Source organism: Protopterus annectens, chromosome 1.part1 (assembly GCF_019279795.1).
Source record: "Protopterus annectens isolate FY-2018-M chromosome 1.part1, PAN1.0, whole genome shotgun sequence".
In the NCBI taxonomy this organism is placed as follows: Eukaryota; Metazoa; Chordata; order Ceratodontiformes; family Protopteridae; genus Protopterus; species Protopterus annectens.
This window is the reverse complement of record NC_056726.1, coordinates 321,516,734-321,542,749: the sequence shown is the minus strand read 5'-3', so window position 1 is coordinate 321,542,749 and position 26,016 is coordinate 321,516,734. Positions and strand designations below refer to the sequence as shown.

General features: G+C 39.8%; 1 protein-coding gene across 2 annotated transcripts in view; it reads left to right on the top strand.

Annotated features, from left to right (window-relative positions):
- The window catches only part of WDR7 (WD repeat domain 7), a 3,592,087-nt gene that overhangs the window by 457,643 nt on the left and 3,108,428 nt on the right, over positions 1-26,016 (top strand). The gene's annotated exons all lie outside the window — the stretch shown is intronic.

The following is a 26,016-nucleotide window of genomic DNA, read 5'->3' as shown; positions in this document are numbered from 1 at the left end:
ACACATTTTAAACATTGCTTGTATAATTTTGGAAAGGTGCTAGAATAAAATGCTATTTTACCACCATGCATGTCTTGAACCCAGAACCATATGCACTACAGTCAGTGCAACATACCACTATGCTAAATCAGCAGTTTGAAAAATAGGAAGACTGAAACTTAATGGTTATCATTTAGATAGCTCTCAACCTCTTAGCACAAAAAACCTGGACAAGCAAAGCCAATAATGAGGGAATACAAATTCAGTTCTCACTTCACACCTTAGCACAAAAAACCTGGACAAACAACAAAAACAATAATGGGGGAAATACAACTTCAGTTCTCACTTCTCACCATAGTTCACAACTCTTAGAAAAACAAATCTGAACAAAGTTCAGAAATGGTGGTGGTTAGGGACTTTAGGCTCTTCTTACCCTGAAGCAAAGGTACAGGGTTTGAGCCTGAACACCTATAGCCAGCAGGTATATTATGTGGGGGCGGCATTTACACACACACACACACACACACACACACACACACACACACACACACACATACACACAAACACACACTTGCCTTCGCGATCACCACAATGATAATCCATTCCCACACACTTACCTGATTGCCTTTGCGATCACCTCACCACAATGATAATCCATTCCGATTGCCTTGCCCTTCACATAATACATCAAGGTAATATCTCTCACTCACAGCCAGCCGGTTCAAGTTATGCACATTTCCCACAATGATAATCCAGTACATTCATCACGCGATTGCCTTTCACATAATCCAAAACATTCAAACTAACATTTCCCACTCGCAGGCAGCTGGTTTAAGCTATGCACATTTCCCGCTTGATGCCAGCCAGCCGGACATGACGTGATGATGTGAGGCTCAATTCTGACTGGCTGGTATGTAGCCATGAAATGTAACTTAAAGGAGCCAACGCTGTTTTGAAAAATATGTACTTTTTTTTAATTAAAAAAGCTACCCCCTCTTCTAAAGAAGTTGTACTGAAATCAGTACAGTGCGTATGCTTCCCGACGTCCCTGCAGGGCACTGCTACCCTCTTGATGTAATAATACCAAGAAATATTGCCTATGAGTGTAATGCTACAAAAAAACAACTTAAATCACCTTGGCAATGCATTTTCAAGTATTAGGCACCTTTATTGTGATTTAAAGGCAAAATCAACAAATGTAGCAAAGGTAAAGCACTAGCACTTTAAGCAGTTAACTGAAGTGCAAAAAAAAATTTATGATGGGATGGGCTTTCGTATTTTGGATGGAAGTTTTATTAGTTTTATGCACATGTATTAGTACCTTGCATGTAGGTTGAAAATTTTCACACAAGAATTTTGTATTAGTTCATGCACTAGCACTTTAAGTTAATTGAAGGTAATCAAAGTTGTATATAAATGACTGCATTTGGTGTAAGCAATTATCCCATGAAGGCAGTAGCCGAGATACCAGGAGGCACCAATAAATTTGTGGCAGTCAGCTTTGGCTGTGTGTGTTTCTTTTTTTAGTTTTATTTAATTAATTTATTTTGGTTGGTTATTTATAGATTATGTAGGAGGTAAATTTAGTTGTGAATATAGAAGAAGGTGAACTTGTTTTACTGCGGGTCACTAAAATAGGTGCATTTTGATTCTTCTTTGAGTTTTTTTTAAGTTGTTTCCTGAAGAAAAATCAGATCCAATGTCTCTTCTGTCTGCCTCAACTATTGAGTATATCTGATCTAAATAGATCCATGTTCAGCACTTAGACAAGACCCTTGGCTCCAAGGCTGAGGCTTCTCCCACCCCTGTAATGCAGTATTGCCCTACCAGCCCTCAGATCTCTTTTGCCACTTTGCAAGATAGATGTGGTCTCCAGGCTATAAGCCCATTCAGTATCTTTTTCAGATAAGTTGTTTCCTAAAAGTAGTACTTCAGTCTTTTAATTGGATGGTTGAACTAGTTCACAATATATATATATATATATATATATATATATATATATATATATATGTATATATATATATATATATATATATGTGTGTGTGTGTGTGTGTGTATGTATATATTCTCATAGTTTGCAGCTTCCTGCCATTTTTGCCTAATCTCCTACAGTATAATCAACTCATAATTGCCTATAAAGTATTCAATCAACCTGAAAATATAACTGCACTTAAAAATATTATCAGCCCCCATTGTAACCTCAGGCCACTTCATTCATCCAGTAATTTGCTGGTTCAAACAGTTAAAACACTCAACTCAGCGGGCGACTCTCTGTTTGCCAATTCTGTTGGCAAAACCTGGAACTCCCTTCCTGCAGATCTTACTCTAGAACCCTCTCTAACTCGATATAAAAAAAAGTCTCAAACTGTATTTTAAGACACACTGGCTTTGTTCTTGTCCAGACTAGCTCCTTACCTATTACTGAGTGTAACACTCAGCATGTGTCATAACTGTTAGTCTATATACTTGCGTAATTATGAGAGATTGTATATCTTGCTTGTTTGAAAAGTGACTGTAACTGTGTGTAACATAATTTGAGTATATATAGACTCTTGTATATGTTTTCTGGAGCTTTTCTCACCAGGCCTCCACTGAAAGTAGACATGTAGCCACTCAGACTATCCTGGTCAACAAATGTAAAATAAATAAATAAAATTTTCCTCCTTCTTCCCCCTTGAATTCTTCAGACATGAACATTAAGAAAGTTAAAAGAGAAGTTAAAAGTTAATTCAACTTTTATTGTATAGTCCTACTCTTAAAACAGTTATTGGTGTATTGATACTTTCAGCAGGGAAAGGATTTTTTTCCCAAGCACTACTGGGATGTTAACTCTTAGTGTTGGCTTTCACTTGTGTGTGTGTGTGTGTGTAGTAGTTGTGCAGTACTGTTCTACAGACAGAATATCTGAGAAGGCCTCTGACTGTAAGAAGCACTTAGCATCATAAAGGGCTTTCTCCCTCCCACTGTGGGAGAACCATCCGGTTCTTTGTCCTGACTCCCCTCAGTCCAAAAAGCCATGGAAGCACAAAGGAGAGAAGGCAAAGAAAAAAAGAAGGAAGCAGAAGGTGCCAAGGAGGCATGAAAGAGATTCCTGGATCCAGCTGCAATTTCTGGTCTGGCTCTTGATCTTGCTTCCCTCAAATTCATGTTCATCTACTTTGACTTTCAGGCTCAGATTGAGCTTGGTCCTCAACAATTTCCTTTACTTTGGAACAATCCTTCTCCATCTCAACTCAACTTAAGAGTTCCCTTCATGGGACACCTGTAATGATGCACACAAGTTTGTTTTGCATTCTTCGAAGTTAATTTGTCAGTTTATTTAATGTACTACACACACACACACACACACACACACACACACACACACACACACACAAAAATCCCAGCAACGATTGCTGTCCTCACTAAGTATACTATCACTGACCCTTCCATTGGAATTCAGGACCACCCTCAACGACATCCTCACTGAAGCAGAATTGGATAGAATTATGAGGAACCTCCTAAAGACTCTGATTTAGTCAAGGGTTCTTCCCACTCACCTGTCCTAGGGGTCATGGGTTCTGTACTGGCCATTCTTCTTTCGATCAGGTAGTATTTGGATCCAAGTGCCTACAATGTGGTACCCCAGTCAGAGCTGTTAGTCTGCACATCTTCAACTGTGTCTTTAACACATTTGACTGTAACTACATCAGATTTTGATGGTTCTCAGTCGGGGTCGATTCCGAGACTCTTGGGGTCATCCCTACCCCTCAGTGCCTTGGCATTTGGCAGTTCTGCTCCAGTGTTGGCCTTGGATCTATGCTAAGCTGTGTTGAGGGATGGTCTTCTGTCTTTGGACATGAGAAGGCCTTCCTCTTCATTGGCTTTGACTTTCAAAAATATTGTCTCCAATTCGGTAGAGGGGGTTCTTTGCTATCACCCAGATCTGCTGCAAACCCTTGCTGCTTCAGGAGCTTTGGTTTCAGTTCATTGTCTGTCCTTGGTACAGTCAGACCCAATTAGCCTCTAGCAAACTCCACTCTTAGGCTCCCCTGATGCTTCTGGTTCCTCTTCTCTCACTCCTGTCATGGAGGAGCACAAGAAACAGTGTAAAAGGAGGCATCTGGACTCCTCTCAGGAGTCTGTCACAGAAGACACTGACCTTGATGAGGGGATGGGGTTTGGAGACCTCCTTGAATTGTTGAGACAAAAGGGAGGTTGGTCCATTGTCATCCCTTCCTAGGAGGATTCCGTGTTCCTGGAGGCCTTTGCATCTGCCCCATAAGTATCCTGGATTTTCTCTTTTTGGACAGTTTAGTTAACTTTGTGTCACAATGAGTTTGAAAGGAACCAGAAGTGGTGGAACTGATCCCATGTAAGCCTGACAATTTTTTTGTTTCCGTCATGGACAAGGGTACACTGAAGTAAGGGTCTCCCTGTGAATGCTATTATGGTGGCAGCAGTCACTAAAAAGGAACTGTCTGAGGAAAATCCCTCTGTCCTCCTTCCCCAAAAGGGAGTCTCTGGCATTGGATAGATTCAGCAAGTAAATGTACACTGGCTCACCTGACTTGTCCACAGAGGGAATTAACTAAGTAGGTTTCCAACTCTCCCTCTGGTACCACAAATTCAGAGACTAGGAAGTTTGATGTAGCTACAGTTAGCTACCTTGCAATCCATTTCCAGTGTGTCCATGCACCTATTGCCAAATGCTGGTAATGGCACATCAAGAGCAGCAGGTTATCAACATTGCTATCCACTGCCATTCCTAGATGCATTTGTGTGACTTTGCAGAAAACCTCAAGACATCATTTTGGAGTGCCTGTTTTGATTAGACCTAAAGTGAAAGATACCCTTACCAGGACTGAGCATGATGGGAAAAGTCTTTCTGCTGTTGGAATCCATTTTTCCACCCCTCAGATTTCCTTTTGCCTCAACAAGAAGTTTGGAAAAGACCTATGGTTCTGTACGTCTTTAGCCTTTACCCTGACACTCCTGGAGACGCACACCCCCCACCCCAAGTCAAAGGTGGAATGTCAGTCGACATTTCTGTATAGACAGAGGTGATCTGCAACACTAAAAGTTTCAAGACTGTTTTATTCCTGAATGCTTGCCATACTGTCCTACTCTGGATAAATTTGGGGATGTTTGTCTCTACACCTGCATGCTTAGACAGTCATCACTCAAGATTCAGCAGTGCCAAGAATAATTACTAGAGGTTGTTTCTTTCCCGTCCAAACTTAAGCTTAAAGTCTCTTCCAGATGTGACACCCCCACAGTGAAGTGGAGCGTCTTTGGAGATTTCAAAGCCAAATGAGTCATCCAGGAGGTTCCACCAGACTGGAGAGGATCCGGAGTCTACTCAGTATTTATTTTTCTTTCAAAGGAGATTGGGGACCTTAGGTCACTTTTGGACCTCATTCAACTAAACACCTTTGGCAAACAGACACTGTTTTGGATGGTCACAATGCAGTCCATATCATCTCTTCTGAGGAAAGACGATTAGACTTAAATAAATAAAATGTATTCAGTTCACCTCCAAGACACAAACAATCACATCAAGATAGCCAGGTAGTGCTGGAGGTATCTGCATTTCTGTCTGGGAACCACTCATTTGTAATCTAGGAAAGTGACATTTGACTTCACCACAGCCCCCTGGATGTGCAAGTGTATGACTGGCAGCTGCATAATTCATACTGCAGGGGCTCCAGTGCTCCCTTATCTAGATGACAGGCTCATAACAGCCCACGTGAATGACTTCCTCATTCAAGCCAGAAACTTCTTACCCTGACTGTGTTCATCCCTAGGAATCATGGTCATTTGGAAGAAATCAGCATTGGAACCAGTCCAGGCAGTAGAGTTTAAGGGGTGCCACCTGTATATCACTTGTCAGACAGCCTTACCTCCAGTAGCCAGACTGTTTTCTCTGCCTCTTTAAGCTTCTCAGGTATTACTTTACCAGCACCCTTCAGCCCATCTGATTCTGCATCTACTGGAGTCCATGTCATTTTCTTTCTTCATGCAAGATTTTATATAAGAGTCCTTTGTTGGACTGTTTGTACTTCGTGGTCCATTCCCTCCATCAACCTATGAATTTTTCTGTCAGGCTCACTCTTATTTGTGGGCAGCACATTCATTGATGTATTACATCTCCTCTGGATCCATTAGGCCATCCTTTTGTCTTTCCTCCACCTTGGGCCAGGGTGACTACGCATGCTTCCCTTCTGGGGTACATTTCAAAGGGAGAACAGTCCAGGACACCTAGTCCCAAGCCTCACATCACTGTACTAGAGATGCGGGCAGTCCTCTTTGTTTTACAGGTTTGTCAGGACCACATCCTCACGGGTGTGATCGTTGTACATATGGAGAATATGTCTGTGGTTTGATACATCAACAGGCAAGATGGAACAGTTCCTACCCTGTTTGTCAGGAAGCCATAAGGGTTTGGCAGTGGGCAGTGTACACTACACATTCTGGGGAGATCCAGTGTACCTGTAGACAAATGGAGCAGATCAGTCTTTCTGCCCCCATAGGTGCTCCCTCAGTCTGTCAGTGGCATCCATAATTTAGAGCTGCTGGGACCAACCTTGCTATGACCTGTTTTCTACCCCATCCAGTACCAAATGCAGCAGTTTTTTTAATCCTGGTACCACAGTAGGGACAGTCCCAGAAGGATGCTGTGGTCCACACGTGGACCATGAGTCTCCTTTATACCTAGCCCCCAATTCTGCTCATAGTCATATTTCTTCAGAAAGTAGACTGGTGCAAGGGGAGAGTGATTCTTATCATCCCTTTTGGCCCCATCAGGTTTATTTCCCTTTTCTTTGGCTTTACTTAGTTCACTCACCTTAGGTGCTTGATCCCAGCCTGGGTGTGATTTCTCAGCCATCCAGTAGGCCTCAACCGAACATCAGAACCCTCAGTCTGACCACTTGGTTTCTCATCTTCCTATAATGGCCAGAAGTTCCAGGCTTTACTCTGATGTTCACATCCTTATCTCTTCTTAAAAGCATCCCATTAGTAAAGTTTACAGAAGTAAGTGGAAGAGATTTTCGATTTTGGCTTACTCCAAGGGATTAAACCCTTTCTTGGCTCCACGTTTATCTATTTTGGAGTTCTTAGCAGGTCATTTCCAGTCCAGGACCAGTTATTTTATGATTTAAAGTCCAGTTAGCTGCCATCTCTAATTTTCATGTAGGTGAACAACATACCCCCATTGCTTCATTTAGACTCTCTAAAGCCTTTTTGAGTGGTACCTTTCTGTTAAGTCCACCACTGAGGGATCCTGTACTCCTTGGGGCATTACTGTTTTCTTCAAGACATAACTGTTGCCACTTTTAAACCTGCAAGTACTGCTGACTTGAAGTTCCTGTCTGGGAAATGCTTTTTCTAGGAGCTTTTACATCTGCTTGGTATATCTGTGGGCTGTAGGTGCTGTCATATAAGCCTCCATATCTAGTCTTTCATAGGGGCATGGTATCTCTTAGAATGAATCCTGACTTTCTGCCAAAGGTGCCCTCTATGTCTTCCTTGAACCAAATTGTACATTTACCAGTCTTCTTTCCCATTCTTTCTAACAAGGGTGAGTATTGATTGCTTTCTCTAGGTATTCATCGTCAGTTGCACTTTTACTTACACTGCACAAAAGACATTTGAAAGTGTAGCCAACTCTTTGTCTCCTTTTCTTAATCCAAGTTGAGTTCCAGGGTTTCTAAACTAACCTTGTCTGGGTGGCTTTTATGATGTATAGCTTTGCTTATACGTCTTAGGAGCTGGCCTTACCCTCCAAACCAAAGCAGCACTCCAGTAGAGCAGTCGCTGCATGTATAGCTTTCTTTGGTTTGTTATCAGGTGTTTAATACTGTTGCTACCAAATCTGGCAGTGTCAATCAATTACACTATACCGAAGCTTACAACATTGAGCAGCCACTTTACCGAACTCCCTTCGAGAGCCATGGTAGCACTTATTCCTGAGTGCAAAGTGGTAGGGGTTTTCAGAATTTGGTGTTTTACATTGTTTGGGGGTTCAACTTAAGTTTTGGTATGGTGTAATTCACATTGCCCAATTAGGTAGAGGCAGTGTTAAACATTTGATAGTAAACTGTTTTCTTTAACATTGTCCCTATTGATGATATTTGTGCAACTGCTACATGGCCTACAGCTCATACTTGTACTGATCATTATAAGCATGATCTGCAGTCTAGATCAAAGGCTTCCTTTGGTTCCTCCATTCCCTGAAAGATCCTTCCGTAGTACTTCCCAGGGTTCATGTAGCTGGTGACTCTATTCATGTAATTGCATGGGGTTGTTAGTGTAGAACAGCAGACTTTGCCTGTACATTAGCATAACTCTCTGAATGTTACAGATCTTCAAAACTGCAATGGCCAAGAGTTGCAGAGAGAAACTCCTGAAATTGTGTCTACAGATCATCCTATAATTTGGCAAGAACTGTCCCAAAATGGTGACCAAATGTCTGGTATAAATTACCCATGCTCAGTGCTTGAGGAAACCAGGCAGGAATGCGGACTGTTCCAGAATTAAAAGTGATTCTGAGGACTGAAGATTGCAATATTAAAATGTTTTTAAATGTGTGAAAACTTCATTAGATATAAACATCTTAGTGTAGTTCTCAGGTTAATTGTATGGTATAAAGCACAACTTTGTGCATGCTACCAAAGAGAAAGGAGTAGAAGGGTGCTTGACAGAAAGACCAGCTCTTGCAGAATTTTAATTGTCTAGAACTGAATGTGCTGATAAAAAGGGATAATTAGAAGAGCATATGAAATGTTGCATGATAATGATAGGAATCAGTAAGAGGAGGTTAGAAAAAATTGGGAATAGAGACTGGAAAGTTAATATTGAAAGGAACACTTGGAAGATATGTACATGGCTCCCAAGTGTGCAACAAAGTCCAGAAGGTTTAGGATTTTTTTTGGAAGTGAGAATTTTTCTTCAGGTAAATAGGAAATGCTGGAGTTGAGATGGGAAAGACAGGTAATTGGGAACATGTTTTTTGCGAATGTAACAAGTTTGTAGACTTTAAAAATTCACTGCTTGGTACTCTGTCAGAAGTGTTGGAGGAGCTAGTAGTTGTAATTAAGGAAATTATTATTTTCATCTGAGACATACCATCTGAATTGCAGAGGCATAGTAAAGCCTTCTTAAGTTTAATGCTGTTGGCAGCCAAAAAAGCAAGTACTCAGAAATGGAAATCAAAATTTAAACCAATTGTAATCAAAGTACTGAATAGTGTAAATGAGATAAAAACTGGATGTGAGATCTTTATATAAGGGAAGGAGTGAATTAAAAATAAGTCAATTAAATAAATTAAATTAATTAAATTAAATAAATTAGAAATAAATCAAACTTGTGGGAATAATGCATACAGATTAAAGACTAGAAGGAGTATTGAGGTTTAAAGGAAGGCAAGAATTGAGAAATTTATGTGATGATACAGTGTATGATAATTAGTAAAGAAAACGTATATGAAATGCCTAATGCGTGAAAATAATGGAAATGTTAATATTGTTGTCTTTTCCATTAATATATATTTACCTATGTCAGTAATTAAAAGTGAGAAATCAAAGAAAGTATGTGAAAAAAATACTGTATAGGTTTTAAAAAGAAGATGCTAAGGTGGTTGGTAATTAGTTCTAAGGCTAATGAGCTAGCTATAGTCATTTTCATGTCATCTGGTACACAGTAATTCCAGAGAATGGAGTTGAAATATAGCTCTCTTGGATGCTACAGTGCATGTCCTGTTCCTGTTATTTGTACCTAAAAGTGATATTGCATACTTTGACAAGCCTGTCACTGTAGTCAGCCCAGTAGCATTAAAGGTATACATTCCGTATATGACAGGCTGTATTGCATGGGTGCACCCTCCAACTGAGAGACCACTCTATTATGGCATTAACAGGATGAGGTTGCATCCTCTTGGTTCTTTTCTTTCTCCTGTTTGCTCAACAGTGCCTATCCACAGCAGAGCTGTTAGAGCCAGAATCTATAAGATGGCAGACCGTATTGGAGTGCATAATCATTGAATTAAGATGTATGAAGTTTCTTTTTGGGGATAAACTCTTGGCTAGGCTTGTAAAGGCCCCAGGGCAATTAGCCTAGTAACCTCCTGTGATCCTGTAAGCAGCAGTTTTCTTTTTGTCACATTAACTCATCCCTAGTGTAAGCCTACTTTAGATTTTACACAGCAGAAGTTGTGGTATGGGTTTAAATATGCACATGATGAAATGTGTCGATATTTATCTGAGCTCTTACAAAACATGCAAACTTCAAATTTTCATTTGATTATGCTTCTGTTTATGTGTACAGTTTATTTCCATTTCTTTATACGTTATATTCAGTATTTCACAATCCTCTTCAAGGTAGTTGGTAAGTAAAATAATTAGTCTTTGAGAGGCAGACAAAGCCAAAAATAGACAAGGATTCTAATAAAGAAAAAGTTAAGGAGAGACCAAAATCTAAGGATAAAAAAAAAAAAAAGAGAGAGAGAGTGATTCAGATTTGAGGAAGTATAGGGCAGAGGAATCTTCAGATTCCTTACCTTCTAAGGTTCAAAGATCATAGTCTTCTAGTTCTTCCACTCCAGCCAGGTCCCCAACCATCTTAGAAGCAATTATCATTCATAACAAGTCTCCCAGATGCCCAGTTAAAGGCACTTCCTTTAAGTAAGACTTTTCCAGGTTCCAATATCAATTCTTTAAATGTGAATTGGGATAGAGGAACCTGAAGAAGAACTGCGCAAAATGAGGAGAGGGCTTTTATTAAGACACAGATATATATGGGTGTACCTCCTTTCCCCTCTGATTTGAGGGCAGAATGGGATGACCCCCCTTGTCCCATTTTAGATCCTTCCTCAGTATGAAAATCAGATGTGGTGGTTTTGGTTTCAACAGCTTGTCTGAAGCCTGTGTCTTAGGTTCTGACTTAAATTCCTTGTTCATCTCCAAGGATTTTGGATCTGGATTATGCATATTTCAGGACCAATGCCTCAACATTGATATTTCATCACTCTCTAAATACTTCCCATATGGCCCCCTTTTCGGTGTCCAAGTCATTGGCCTTTGAGGCAATAATGCTAATTCCCTCCTTGGGCCCCACTGTTTGTCAGGTTCAGTGCTTCATTCTTTTGGCTCTGGTACTCGATAAGGGTTCCTTGCATCCAGCAGGGATAGGGTTGATGTTCATGGTTATGGGAAGAAAAATAGTTTTTCTTCTGGGAGCTTGTATACAGGATTCTTCTGTGTTGACTCCGCCCCAGGGCAGTTTTCCATCTCTGGTTCACCCTCCTCATACTTCCTAAGGTCAAAGCTGAGGAGATGACCACAAAAAATCTGTTTATTTGCAAGACTAGTCCTCAGAGGTCTCAGACCCACCTCGATCTGAGGTTCTGAAAAAGAGAATGTGCAAAAGGAGGCAAATTGACTCCCCTATGGATTCATTCACTTCAAACACAGACTCAGATTTTCAAGGGTTCCCCTCATTCACCTCCAGAGGACATCAATTTCAGTGAGATCTTGGAGCTCATGGGACAGAGAGGATCTTGGCCCACAGACCCACCCTATCAGGATGAGGAGGTCCTATTTGAGGCAAATCTGTTGAGACCCACTAATTCTTGGATGGTGCCTCAAATGGACCACCTTATAGATCTGGCTTGCTGGACAGCATGGCAGGAGTTCGAGTTGTCTGGAAGTATTTACAGAAGTCCTGACCAAATACACCAACTGGCCAATGACAGGCAGTTTTCATCCAAGAGTCCCTTAATCAATTCTGTGATTGTGACAGCAACAACCACAAAAGAGATGACAGAGGATACAGCTACTGTCCATCACCCAGCCGAGAGTCAAGCATGATAGGCGAGATGGGAAAGTGGGTCTATGATTTAGGCATCTTTGCACTTAGGGCCTTGAACAATTCCACTCATAAGAACCATTTTCAGAGAAATTTAGCTTAGCAAGCACTTAACCTCTTTGAAAAGACTGCCCACCCCTGATTCTAGAAACCTACCAGAGACCACCCTGTGTACTATATTTAATATCACTAACCTCTTCATGCTGCTTATGCACAACACAGCAGATGGAGCATTGCAATAGGCAGGTGCAGGCTTCATGATGAGACATCATGCCTGGCTTCAGCTCTGCTACTTCATGGAGAGCTTCAAGGTGCTCTTTACTAATGCTCCATTACCAGTGCCCCTAAAGATGTTTGTATTTCTTATTTGTTCCATACGTTAAAGAGAAGATGCAGAAGTTCAGATAGGATTGGCAGATGCTGTCTGCCATAAGAGTCAAATCTGAGACCTCACAATGACCTCATACTAGGAGAAACAATAGGAATCCAAACCCTATGGTTTAGAAAATTACAGTGTTTAACCCTTCAAGTCCATGTCTGACAGAGACAGCAACGACAGAGGCAACACCTTCAATGAATGCAGACCCAGAGGTTGGTGAGGTCTGCAGAACTAGGGATATCATCAACCTTTCTCTGACAAGTAACTTTGAGAATGGTCATGGTGGGCAAATGATTGGATGTGCTTGATCAACCTTCAGGATGCTTACTTCTATATCAAAATAGCCAAAGCATCCATAGAGTACCTTTGCTTCCACATGGTAGCCAGTCAGTTTATGTTCAAAGCCCTACCCTTTGGTCTCACCTTAGCCCTCTGGGTGTTTCTGAAGTACATGGACATAGTAGCAGCTCATATGAGGCTAAAAGGGATTAGCATATTTCCTTACCTGGATGACTACCTCCTTGCTGTCACATTAAATAATCTCTTCTCGCTGCCAGAGATTTCTTGCTTCAGCTCTGTCTGTCTTTCCTTGGTCATTTCTATATACTGCAAAAAGGCAATTTTAGAGCCATGTCAGGCCAGCCAGTTCATACGATGACACCTGTATGTGTAATTTTTCTTCCATTAGAGAGAGAGTTCAGATTTTGACAGATTCCATTCAAAACCTGCACCATTTTTTATCTCCACCAGCATTCCTAGACCTTTGAGTCCTAAGGCTCATGGTATCCTTGACATTAGTGGTGTGTCTTGCTTTTTTTAATATGATAATTCCACAGTAGTTACAGCTGACAGATCCCCTGTGAGTGCCAATATGAATAACACATAATTGCAAAGGACAGCTATGTTGGTGGTTAACCTTCTCCTTGGTTTTCAATGAAAGACCATTCTTGATGCCCCTTCCTTTGGTAAAAGTAACCATGGATGCCTCTCTCTAGGAGTGGGGGAACATTATCAGGAGACAATAGTCCAAACTCATGGACACAACAATAAGCCAGCCTTCCCATCAGTGTCCTGGAGATGAGCTCAGTCTTGCTGTCACTGCAGGAGCTACTGGACCTCCAGGAATGATTTCCATTCAAACTCGCACCATGAAAGTAGAATGGTACATCAACAAACAGGTGTGGCAGTGTGTGATTGGTTTGCATCATTTCTTTTTTTTTTTTAACTCATTGCATCTGAGTGACACCTCCAGGTGCATCTGCAGATGTTCTTCGTGGTTCACTGTTGCAGTCATTACATTTGGTAATCTGCTGGCAGGTTGCCCTCAGTCGGCCTGAATTCCAAAGTCTTGGGTCCTGCATCGGTTGCTGTCTCCTCTTCCATGATGTCAGGTCATCAGGGGTATAAAACAAGCAGCCGACACCATTTTCTTCAGTCTTTCTTGCTGTGCTGTGCCTGAAGCAGAAGCAGTTCGCAAGTGCCGGTCGGCCGACTCCTGAGATTTTCGTGTTCGAGTTTCAGATCCGAAGTCTTCAATAAAGCTAAGTACCCCGTTGGGGAAACTTTTTTCTTGCTCCAGACAGATGTCAGAAAAAGTAAATAATTGCATTTCTTGTGGAAAGCAAATACCTCATAAGGACTTTCATTCTTACTGTATTCCTTGCCTAGGCCCTGATCACAACGTTGCTGGTTGTTGGTTTTGTGCTAGATTTAACCAACGCACTATTAAGCGTCGGTATGATTTTGCTTTAAACTATTTTGGAAGCTGGTTTAATTATCCAGAAATGTCATTGGATAGCCATCCGACTACAGGAGTTCACAAAAAACGCAAAGAAAAGGAGAGAGAGAGACAACCGAGGCCCAAAACCGACGACGAAACTTCTCCTAAGCCAGTCGCCGTTTCACTGGTTCTCAGTGAGGCGCTTTTGCAGCCCCTGACGCCTGCTACTTTAGAGTCACAGGCCGCTACCAACTCCCACATGGAGTCGGCCATGCCGCTGGAAACTCAAGGTATTGGAGCCTCGGATACTATTCCTTCAGATGGGTCCGGAGCTGCTGAGCAGGCACTGGCTTCTGAGGGTTTATTCAGACCTAAACATCTTTACCTTAAACCAACCTCAGCTTCAAAGGCAAAGACCAAAGCACCTTCTAAAGCAAAGAAATAAACTCAAGAGCCACGTGGACAGGCCTCTATGCCCAAAAAACAGATGCTCAAAATGGCCGAAGACTTAATTACCTTGATCAGGGGTTCCCATCCCCCTCCTGATAAGTGGCCTAGGCAAGAGACTGACTATGAATCTTCAGATCAGGTTTCTATTTCTTCTGATCAAGAATATTCTCTTCCCCCCTATGAGGATTCTGATGCTGAAGAATCCATACCTTCAGCTTCTCCTCCAGAGGACTATTCTTTTGGGGAAACCTTGCATACCATGAGGGAGCATTTCCACTGGGAGGCTCAAGGATTTCCTTTTACTACCCCAACACAGTCCACTAGCCATCCCACCTGTGTTATATATTGTAGATGATGTGTTTTCGGAGTCTAGTCTTACCCCTGACTCCTTACCTCCAGCTCCTGTTAAGCCTGACAGATATTACAGGGTCCCTGACTCTCATAAATTCCTTTTTAAAAGCCATGCTGCAGACCCAGAAACTATTTCACAGGGTCCCAAAGGAGTTAAGGCTTCCACTGCAAAAAACCCTACCCCCTCTGACAGAGATTCTAGGGCACTGGATAGATGGGGAAAAAAGGTTTACACATCTGCTACCTTGGCTATAAGGGCCTTAAACTGTCAGTTTCATGGCATTGCTTAAACAGAAAATGTTATTAAACTCTGAATGTGCAGAAAACAAGGAAATACAGGATTTATTGCATGCAGCTGAACAAGTTGGAAAGCACATTTTACAATGTGGTTTTGATTCTTTGGAGGCCTCCTGCAGGGCCGTAGTTATGGGTTCTGTAATTAGGAGGCATGCTTGGTTAAAGGAACAAAATCTGCCTGATCATGTCAAGGTTAAATTATTAGATGCACCTTTACAGCATGATACTTTGTTTGGTGTTAAGGCAGAGGAAGTGTTAAAGAAAATGGAGGACAAAGCTAAATCTATGCAAACTGTCAAAGATTTTTTACAAGTACAACCACCTAGATTTAGCAGACACTGGCCTACAAAGAATTGGTCCTTTCCTGTGTCAGACAGACCTCAAAGATGCCCTAGAGGCAGATCCCAGGCGCAAGGTTCCTACAGGTCAAAGCAATGGGGTGCTTCTACCTCCAAAGTTGGAGAAGACAAATCACAACCATACAGGAAACAGTCCCAATGACTTCCCCCTGCCAGCACCAAGCACTTATCTGCTGGCAGCACCCTTAGGGGGAAAATTAGCACTTTTTTCTCAAAATTGACACATTATAACCCAGGACAAGTGGGTTCTAAATATCTTGTCACAAGGGTACAAGTTCCATTTCCATACCCTGCAAAGGCAAACAGCTGGCCAGATCTGCCAAAAAATCAATGGGCAGAGGCACAAAAACAAGTCTCATCCCTCATGGACATGGGGGCCATTCAACAAGTACCAGAGCAAGAGCAGGGACAAGGATTTTACTCAAGACTGTTCTTGTTACCCAGAAAGGACAAGACCTGGAGACCAATACTGGACCTATCTATTCTGAACACATTCCTGGATATACCAAAATTCAAGATGATGACTTTGCAGCAGCTTCTGCCCATGCTGGGCAAGAACGCTTGGCTGGTGACTCTAGACCTAAAAGAGGCATACCTGCATGTCCCAATCAGGCAATTATGCAGAAGATACCTCAGATTCAAGGCTGGCTAAATTACCAGTTCTCTGCACTGCTCTTTGGCTTATCTACTGCGCCCAGGGTCTTTACAAAGTGCCTGGCACCAGTAATTGCATTCTGCAGACAAAGAGGAATACAAATATATCCTTGCTTTGACGACTGTCTAATTCAAGCAGAGAACAAGGACATTCTTCTACAGCATCTGGCATTTGTGAAAAGTCTTCTAACATGCCTAGGGTACACAGTCAATGAAAAGAAATCAAAACTAGTACCCTCTCAAGAGATAATATTCCTGGGTGCAAGCTTAAATACAACTGCCCAGATGGCTTATCTCACGCCAGACAAACAAAGGCAACTGACTGCCTATTTCAAAATGTTGGCAACAAAGGCCCAGTTATCTTCAAGAAAAATTCTGCAGGCTTTGGGCTTCATGGCATCATGCATCCTATTAATTCCATATGCAAGACTGCATATGAGGAAACTTCAGTGGTACCTTAAAAGTGTTTGCACTCAACATTGCCACAGCCTAAAAACAATGATTACTCTCATTCCCTGCCTACAACAGGAGTTTCGATGGTGGGCAAAGGCTTGTCACCAAAACAAGGGACAGCCATTCACATTACCCTCAGCCAGGCAGACACTAACAACGGACGCATCAGGTTATGCCTGGGGGGCCCACATGGCAGGAAGATGCATTCAGGGCACATGGTCCTCAACCCAAATGCATCTACATATCACTCAAAAAGAGATGCTAGCTGTTTAGAATGTCCTGACAGCCTTCAAAGACCTACTTCATCCAGGATAACTACTGATAAAGACAGACAACACCACGGTCATGTGGTATATAAACAAGCAGGGGGGCACACATTCTTATCCCCTTTGCAGAATAGCCATGACTTTGTGGGACACAGCATTAACTTACCAAGTACATCTGCAGGTGCAATTCCTGCCAGGAAGGAAAAATACTCTGGCAGACGAACTAAGCAGAAACCTTATGGATTCCCACGAGTGGCAGCTGGATCCACAAATCTTCAGCATGATAATAAAGAAATGGGGATACCAGGACATAGATCTATTTGCCTCCCCTCACAACTACCAATTAAAAAGATTCTGCAAAAGGACATATCACAGACAAGCATGGAAAGTGGACGCCCTATCTTTCAGCTGGAAAAAACTGTCAGTATATGGCTTTCCCCCACTGCCTCTCCTCCCCAAGGTACTCCTAAAGGTCAGACAGGAGAAGCCAAAAATGATACTGATTATCCCAGACTGGCTCCGCCAGTACTGGTTTCCAATCCTAAAGACCTTGTCTCAATGCCCAGCTTGGACCTTACCTCAAATACCTCATCTGCTGTCCCAGCAAAACAATCAGATCCTGCACAGCCAACTCAGAACTTTAAACCTGGCAACATGGCGGGTAATGTAGTCATACAAAACACACCTCTCAGTAAAGCTGTGATGAATGTCATTTTGGAGGCCAGAAGGCCTAGTACTAGAAAATCTTATGCTGGAAAATGGAAGAGATTCTGTGCTTGGAACCAGGTACAAGGAACTGATGCAGCTGTGCCAAATATTCCTCAGATTTTTCAATACTTAACTGAGATGCTGGACAAAGGCCTATCTTTTTCATCTATTAAAATTCATGCCTCTGCCATTTCAGCTCATTACAATATAGAGCCACCAATCCTTTCTCATCCTTTATTAAAACAGTACCTCAGAGGAGCCAAAAATTTAAGGCCTCCAAGGAGATCACCAATGCCTGCATGGGACCTCAACTATGTCTTGGAAAAACTCACCATGCCTCCTTTTGAGCCAGCTGCTACTGCTGATATAAAATTTTTATCTTGGAAAACAGCTCTGCTCCTAGCAATAACTTCTGCAAGACGAGTTTCAGAGCTACAGGCACTCATGGCTGTGGAACCTTTTATCATTTTTTATCCAGACAGGGTCTGTCTGAGGACAAACCCAACATTTATGCCTAAGGTGGTGTCCAGTGTGGCTCTTAACCAAACTATTCACCTGCCAACTTTTTATCCAAATCCATAGAACAAGGGAGAGAGAATTCTGCATTCTTTGGATGTACACAGACAGCTTAGATTCTACTTGGACAGAACCAAAGTTTTCAGAAAGACAGAGCAACTACTAGTGGCATATGCTGCAGGATCACAAGGAAAGGCTATCTCAAAGCAGACTATTTCAAAGTGGATAGGCCACTGCATTCGTTTCTGCTACTTACACCATGGCAAGCCAGTGCCTAAGGGCATTAGGCCACATTCAACCAGAGCTGCAGCCACTTGGGGAGTACCATATAAGGACATTTTAGAGGCTGCTACTTGGAGCTCAGTGCACACCTTTACAAAGCACGATCATCTGCCACTCTACTCTAAATCCAGGGCAGGCTTTGCCACTGCAGTTCTGCAGGGCCTCATAGCCGCTCCTAATGCTGTTTAACTCCAGCCTCCCATCCATAGCTTTGGGACTCTACCCAAATGTTATGACTGCAACAGTGAAACATGAAGAACATAGTGCAGTTCTGTACACTTACCATAAATGTGGATGTACTGGTAGGCAAAACTTAAACTCACCACGACTATTATCAGTAAAAGAAGAAAGACTTTATTTTAACAAAGGTAAGCATTTTCGCGTATCTCCTGATACGCTTCTTCAGACCATGTATACAGTGAATGAACTTTCAGAGAATATATAGTGAAGATACATTCAAATTATTCAATTAATTTAGCAATAAAACAATCAACCCTTAAAAGGGAAACGCTTCAAGCAACATGACTATGCATGCTAAAAGCTTCATCTGAGCAAAACACTAGGTAATGCAGAACTTTTTCTATTTATAAAAAATTTTATAATTTAAAATTTAAATAAAAGCATTAATAAAAAGTATGTAAGAAATCTCACTGCTTCAAATTAAGGCATATGAAAACTCATATAAAATATGCCTGTGAAATCTTAATGCACGTTAAATATACAAACTTAACAGTACAAAATTCTACAGAATTCATAGGTTAAAGTCCCTGGATAAAAAACTTAAATATTTATGCATAATATTCAAACTATTCTATGAACAATCTTCTTATTTACTTTTAAACTATATTGCTATTTATAGAAACAAAGTAATGTATATGTATAGAATTTTTAAAACATTTTCTAATTATAGGGCCTTGTCTGCAAGAAAAATGTAATGCTGTAAATCCATGCTAAAATCAGTTTAAAATCAGGTTCCATGTTATAAATATGTATAAATATATATAACAATTAGATGAATGATTAAATAAATAGAAATATATGTATAGATAAATAAGTAAATATGGATAAATAAAAATACAACTATTCATCTGCGTGTATTCAAAAAAGATCTTAATGAGACATAGGCATTAAGTCCAGGGGGATAGTGACCTTTTAACCTAAGGATCCATTTCAGTTCCTTCAACTCTAATAAATTCATATAATCACCACCTCTAGTGTTCGGTTCTACTATTTGTAATACTCTAAACACAAAGGTATGACCAGGGAAAAGTTGGATATGCTTTGCTAGAGCATTAAGCTCATTTTTATTTTTGATGTCATATTGATGGTTATAAATGCGATTTTTCAACTTCCTCTTTGTCAGGTGGCCAGATATATTATGCCTGTGGTATCACAGGTAGCCTGGAATCTAGGTACAAATGTATAGGAAAGATCTGGATGTATGAATTCTTGTTTTTTAGTTAGATACTTACAATAATTGCAATGGTTGCAAGGAAACGTACCAAAATTATTCCTTAAATGTACTATATCAAGTCTTCCATTATTTGCCTTATCACATAAAAGTCTTTTTAAATTCTTGTTGTTTCTATAGATAAAGTGAGGGTTCTTACCTACTAAATTCAAGGTATGGTCATCTATAAATGTGGATGTTTGAGTGTATTCACTGTTGCAGTCCAGGTTACCCGCCCGCCACCCCCCCTTTCATTCTGGACTTTATCTTTCCTTCTCTAGTTTCTACAACCTATGTGGTGTATTTGCCTGTAGATGAAGGTAAAGTTTATATTGATGCATGTATATATAGTTTATATATATATATATATATATATATATATATATAATTTTTTTTTTGCTACCTTTTTGGGGGCACCTGACATCTGGGGCAAGAAAAACTAAAGAAAATGGCGTCGGCTGCTTGTTTTATACCTCTGATGACCTGACGTCATGGGAGAGGAGACAGTAACTGACGCAGGAGCCAAGACTTTGGAATTCAGGCCGACTGAGGGCAACCTGCCAGCAGATTACCCAAATGTAATGACTGCAACAGTGAATACACTTGAACATCTACATATATGGTAAGTGCACACAACTGTACTTTAACTCCTACTGATGCCTCTAGGTATCAGAAATTGCTTGTTCATATTTACATCAGTAATTCCAAAACCATGCTATGTACAAGGTTTTAAAGATTTATTCGTAAAGCTTACAGAATGTCAAACTCAACTGCATTAATATTTGACCTCTGTGTAGTGCAAACAAATATATACTAACTGTTTTTATGATATTAATTTATATAAATATAATTTCACATTTTTAAATATCTCAACAACCATGTAACACAGACATAACTCCTTAGCCTTATATGAAAGCTCTATGATAGATGAGTGAAATGTTGCTGATAGTATGTGTGTAACTTGAATGGTTGATGAGATATTGTAAGTTGTTTACAAAATATTAAAAATATAATAGTTACTGTGTTTGGAGTGAATGAGTTAAACAAGAAACATCTTTATTAAATTATCACTTATGACATAGGCAATCATAGTATATAAATGAAAACAAACCATATTGACATAATTTTAGTTGCAAACATTATACATCATAATCTATCCAGTTATTTTCAAACGATACAGATCTCATTCAAATCCTGCCTGCTTTTAAACCTCATTCATCCTCTGCATGCATTGCCCCCATAATTCCCATGTTTGTCTGTTATTTGCTACCCTTTTCTAAAGATCCCAACTCCAGTGGTTTTATCTTTGATGTTATATGTACTATTTTTAGTACAGTTGGTTTAGACATTGATTTCCATTTTATAGTAATTATTTTTTCGGCAACCACCATAATTAGACTCTGCAAGGCCTTACTATGTCTAGGGAATTCCAATTCTGTATCATAGCTCAAAAAATAATTTCCTTAGTTGCACCAATTTGCTCACCCAGTATCTCTGACACATTAGTCTGCGAGGAATCTTTAAAGTATACCAACTCATTACACTTCCAGAAAATATGTTCCCATTTACCGCTTTCTTCCTCATCCCACCTCCAACATTTGCTGCTTACCTGAGGAAAAACTCTTTAGAGTCTACTTGGGGTATAAGAATACCTATGTAAACACTTTCAAGCAAAGATCCTAAATCTTCTTGACTTTGTTGACATACACATATTCCCCCATTGTTTTGTTTTTTTTGTGAACTGCTTATCCAGTCTCTCTTCCCAAGCCTTTTTAACCTCCTTGTTATCCACACAGTTATCATTGCAATATTTTGTATGCTGTACTAATTATTCCTTTTTTTTTAACTGCAGCTTTTGTTCTATGTTCTATATTCTACCAAGACTCTACCAGTGCTTATCTTTTGCTTATGATCCCCCTATTTCTTTATCTTTGCCTGCACCCTGATATCAATTCTTGATAGGGAGGGGAATGTCTAGCCTGCAGTCCAGATTAATTATTGGCCTATTCCCATTCTATTACCTTTCTCTCTCTAATTATTTGCTCCCAAATGCCTTGCTTATTTTGCCAGTTTTCTCCAATAAATTCCAGCCCCTCTTGCCTCTTGTCTGTATCTCTAATTGCAGTCATCCCTATCAGCAGAATCCCCTTTCTCCGTTCCTGTGTTGGCTTAGATCATAGAATACTTTCTGATACTTTATGAATATATTATTCTGTATGGTTATTGTTATTCTCCTCAAGGATCTGCATCCCAAATCCCAGTCTCTCCTTGTTTCTTGAGCTTCCCCCCATTTCATCATCATCCCTTTCCACTTTGAATTATAGGTTTCTCTTGTGCTGTGTACAGAAGCCTTAACTGTGTAGCTCTGAAATACCTCTTCAAATCAGGTAATCCCAAACTGCATTGTTCTGTTGGATGAATTGGCTTATCCCACTTCACTCTTGCCATCTTTCCCTCCAAGGTAAAATCCTTCAGCTCCTTATTAATTACAATCCATATCCATATAACAAAGCTTCCATTTTCTCGTTTTTTATATTATCTTTTCTTTAGTATCTTCTCACATATCATTAGCCTCCGCACCAGAATCCTTTTTAATCCATACTTCATTTTATCAGGTCCCCATAAATATGGATATTACTGAACTAATTCATTTGTGGGTACATAATTTACAGCTACTGCCTTTGTTTTAACTCCATTAATTTTGTTTCATAAAAAGATTTGAAACTGCCTCAAAAATTTCCACAACACTGAAATATCCTTTTCTGGTTTTACCAGGTATAAAATATCATCTGCAAGTACAGCCAGCTTTTCTTGACTACCATACTAATTATATCATTGAATTTCTGAATCCCTTATTTTCTTTGCAAAGGGTACTAAATATAATGCAAATAACAAAGTGGAAAGAGGACACCCCTGCCTGATTCTTCTGCTCAAACAGAAATTATCAGAGAGGACCCCACCCACTTTGTTTCACCCAAATCCCTCATATATCCTCCTGATCCACCTTATAATTTTATCAGGGAATGCAAATGCTTCCATTGCCCTGCTCATAAACTCCCAGCTTACTCTGTCAAATGCTTTCTCTTCATCAAGACCCACCAACAACAGTGGTATTTTCTTGTGTTGTGCCTCACTGTGGATCACCAATGTTCTGTTAATGTTGTCAGATATTTGCCTTTCCTCCACAAAACCACAGCGATCCATATCTATCAGTTTTGGTATCACCTTTGCCATTCCTTTAGCCATTATAGTCATAAACACTTATAATCATAGTTTAAGATTGAAATGGGCCTGTAGGAAGTTGGATCTGATGGGTCTTCACCCTCTTTAGGTATTACAGCCACCACTGCTTTCTTCTAGGATGTTGGTGCTTCTCCTTCTCTTGGAATATTGTTAAACAAAACCTTCCAGATCTTTATCAGTTTTTCCCTCCTAGCTTCTAAACTTTAGTAGGTATACCATCTGTTTCCTGGGGACTTTCTTGTGGATTGGTTATACATCACAATTTTTCTCTCTTCTCTTCCTAACTGTTGGTAATTGAGACTCGTATACCGCTAACTTTGGCATATTTAATTCTTCCATAAACATTTCCATTTGTACCTTTTCTTGATTTCCATATTCCTGCACTTAATACAGACTTTCATAAAATTTCCGAAATATTTCTAGTACCTCTACAGGATCTCTTATCTTCCTTGTTATAGCCTCCCTAAGCTCAGTGACAACCCTTTCTACTTTCTGTTGCCTGAGTTATACTAAGTTTTTTGTGCTCTTTCTAAACTCATGTATATTATCGAGGTAATCCCTTATTTTCTGTTTAGCATTCTGAAATTGCTCCTCTTCTTGTTCTGTGAGATTCCCCCTATTCTGCAATACTTTAACATTTGTCAGTCCCTCTAAGTAATTTGTGTTACTTCTTAACCATATCTGTCTCTATTTTATTTCCACCCTATTTTTAAACTCCACTTTAATTTTATCCCACTCTCTAGCTGTATTTTCAGAATGAATTTCTTTCCTCTCTAATAACTCCGGAATAATTTCCACTACCCATTCCTTAAATTCCTCTCTTTTCATCAGATAGGTGGGAAAGCACCAGTTTCTCATTTTGTTTCATTACCCTGCATTTTTATTTGTTATTACTGGTGCATGATCTGAAATAGTTATTGGATGCATATCAAAACTTTCAATTAAATGCACGTTTTCCTATGATATGTCAGTTCTGTCTAGTCTAGCCAAGTTTTTGAATCCTGGGGAATAATGTGTAAATTCATTCTGACCTCCTACAACTGAATTCACATATTCAGTGCCAGATATTTTCATAAATTTCTTCAAATATCTACCCTCCTTTGTTATATTTTCCCTTCTGGGCCCCTCAGACACATCTTCACTGCTGCAATCAAATTCCAGTCCCCACCTATAAGTAATATTCCCTGCTGAAAGCTGATTCTTTCTCCCAGTATTTTCTTAAGCTCCATTATAGCAGTTTTAGTTGGAATATAAATACATGCCAGTGTAATCCTCTTGCCTTACCAGTAACCCCTGAGTACTACAAATCTACCACTATTATCTTTTTAGTCCTGTTCTATTATTATTGGAGCTCCTCTTGCAAATAATATAAGTACTCTTTTTTTTTTCCTTTGTCCCAGGTGTTCTGCTGAATAACCATCCTGAAAACCTTTATTAAATTCACATGTTTAGTTCTTTCTAAATATGTCTCCTGTAGCATAGGTATTTGCGCTCTGTGTGTTTAATATTGTTCATAGGTGTGTACTAGGCTAATGGCCCTGGAGCCTATATCAGCCTAGCCCAAGAAGATTCCCTCGCATCATGCCACCTAAAGTTAGTTCCCAGTGTCCATGTTAAGCAAGGCCACTGAAGTGATCCCTGGGGTGAACTTCCCATTGCCCTCCCACTTGTCAAGATTTCTCTTAAAGAGGGCCAGTGAACTACTCTTTCTGTTTTGTACATATCTGTGAGACAATTAGTATTTAAAAATAATATAGAAAATGTAATTATATTAAAAAGTTATTATTCCCACCTTTTATGTGTAAGAGCTTTTTTAAGCATCTAGTTCCAGCTTTTGTGTTACATACATACACTAATGTTTGACAGATTGATCTTTTTTGTTTCTTGTCATATCCATTTGAGACTATGTCACATATTACAAAACTTTTTGTTTTATAGAAAGCCCTCAAAAAATACATCCCCAATATACCTCTAAAACATGTTAACTTAATACTAACACAAAAAACTATATACATCTTCAAATTTTGAAGTTTTACCCTCCTAATAGGAAGAATTGTCCCAAACTGACAGCCACACTCATACAGTTGGATTAACCTAAAACTAAGGTTATCCTTTGCTAAGACACATGGTACAACCTATGCTTCTAAGTGCTGTCTGGTTTTGTCTTATCTTTATTGCTCTCTCAGACTGGGAAAACACTTGAATGCTTTCAGAAAACATTATCGCCTAGTCATTGAAAGAAAGAAATCTGTTTTTATTCCTCTTTATCATATTGTCTCCATGGAGACATGAGAACCAGATACAGAGTTGCTTCTACAAGCATTTATCTTTTTGCTAGAGTAAAACTTTATTATATTGAATATTCTTTTTTATTTATTTGCCTTCTCTTAAAACTTGTTGCTAGATCAAGCAAAGAACCTTAATCCAGTCATTCCTCCTTGCAAGAATGAGAAAAAGCACATCTATTTTTCTTGTTTCATGCTCTTTTGACCAGAGTTTTCTTCTTTTTTTTACATTGTATTGCCCACAATTCTTAAAACTGAAGAAGGAGAAAAGAAGGAAAAACAGGGCACCTGTTTACATTAGTATCCCCATTACACTTGAAGATAACTGAGAAAACTTTACAGCATACAGATTATATTATGCATTATAAAAAAATACTACTGTTAAGAGCAACATTTTGTTTCACTTTCAGTTAACTCTCTCCCTCCTCTTCTCCTCTCCTAAGTGTTCTTCCAAACATTAATAACATGAAGTAGGGCATATGTTTTAGAGCCCCCTGCAAGTTTAACAAAGTAAAAAAAGTCCAGTATTTCCAGGTTTTCTTTTTGTCATGTTTCAAAAACATAATTAATGCTTTGTAATCCCACATTTATTTGTCAATTTCCAAGTTGCTGGTTTTATTCCTGTTTATCACCGTCTCCCATATTCAGTCTCTGCTTCATTTCCAACATACTCTTGGTTCTTCTATTCAGCTCTTGTGCTTTTTTCTGCCTTTCAAGCATTTTCCATTGGAACATTGGAAAACGTTTCACTTGCACAGTCCCTCAGTGATCTTTATTGCT